Below are 1,780 nucleotides of genomic sequence, written 5' to 3'. Positions count from 1 at the left end.
GATCATGGCTAAGAAAACTATGGCAATAGATGGAATAGTGAGATGGCAATAAAAATGTGAGACTGACCAGAAGGCAAAACACAACCCAATTTGGTTCAAAACTAGGACTGTGCATGGTAAATACACATAACCCTTTTTTTTGTGTGCTGAGGGCACTTAAAGAATCCATGTCGCACCTGACCTGCTCTGTGTTTTCTGGAGCTCTGTGTGCTATTTTTGTATCCTCTACATAGCTATAATTCTCTCAGATTTACCACATGCTTTTTGTTATATTCCTGTAGCTCATCTGACATTGATGAATAATGAAGGAACAATTGAATGAATCTCCTATAATTTCTCATAAATGCAATAGTATCTGGAGGAAATTGAAAGAAATTCGTTAAGAAATGAAAAGTATGGCATTTTTGAATTCTTTGACTCTTGGATCCTACTCAGTCAAGTGACAGAATATTCAGTCTTTTCTTCTTTCTCCTATAGTAAGTGGTAAAAGTCATTTTCATTCCATATGTCAGTCATTGCGGGTAAAAAGCTACTGGGAAGGTGGATTTTGAAGTTAGAAAAGTTTGTTCGCTTTTATGTTGCTAATATTGGTTAAATATTCCCTTCTCTGTTTTGTTTCTTATGTTTCTTATTTGATTAAGAATTTACTTAGAGAACTTCACTTTCATGGAAGTTTCACAAGCTTTGGCTCAGTCTATGAATTGCATTTAATAACTTAAAAAGATTCTGGTCTTTTTACCAAGGCTCACAAAATTTATTTAAATTTATAATTTAGGTCCCTACTCTCATCTCCTTGTCAACTTGTCTCTACTTAACTACAAAGATATTTGACATTAATACAGCAAAACCAATGTGGTCTGATCCAATGTATACTATCTCTATTATGAAATACTCAGGAATTGATTTTGTGAAACAATGTTTTTTCTTAAATCTGCATTTGTATTAAATACATTTTTTCTTTTGTTTCATGCAAACTGAATGATTCTCCGCTAAAATATATGTTAAAATTCTATTTAAAATACATGAGGTGTTAGAAGTTTTAGTCATAACTACTATAAATCAGAACATATATAGATTTAACCCATTCCAAGTCTGCCTCCCTTATCAGAAAATACATGAAATATAATGGGGAAGCTTTTCTACTCAAGTAAGAAGGTAGTCAACTTCAAGGAAAAGTGGAAAAGATAACCTCTGATTTTGCCAAGGGAATAATTTTTAAAAGTGCAAGAAAAAGATATGTTTAGTGGTGTTCTTGGAGAATCATCAGGCACATTTTTATTATGAATTCAGAAGTAATCTTTTTATAACTTGAAGTTAGCTTTTCAAGTAAACTTTCAAGTGAATATATTTAAATTAAAAGCTAAACACACACATACATACTCACAGACACAGATGCACACAAACACAAATCAAAAATCAGTTCATTCTTCATCTCTTGTAGGTGTTGTTGCAGATTGTGGTTGAAAAATCCAGTTGTAAGAAGACTGCTGAATTTTGTCAATATAGACACTACTGTAATGCCACCAGTAGTGACAAAAACATTCTGTTATAATAGCTGTTAGGATTCTAATCAAATTGTATATTTCTGTATAATTCCATGTGGTCAGAAATTTGCATATTTATGCTAGAATACAATAATAAATCTCTTTCTAGAGCTGTGTTTCTGCCTATCGTACTTTATTTTTGTCTTATTCTCTATGTATTATAGAGGAAATGTTTGGATTTGAACAAGAGAGATATTTGCATTTTAGCTTCTGAATTCTTCATTGCTATGCTTGCT

This window comes from Aotus nancymaae, unplaced genomic scaffold (assembly GCF_030222135.1).
Source record: "Aotus nancymaae isolate 86718 unplaced genomic scaffold, 86718_ANA_hifiasm-v0.15.2.pri h1tg000115l, whole genome shotgun sequence".
In the NCBI taxonomy this organism is placed as follows: Eukaryota; Metazoa; Chordata; class Mammalia; order Primates; family Aotidae; genus Aotus; species Aotus nancymaae.
This window is presented reverse-complemented; position numbering follows the sequence as displayed.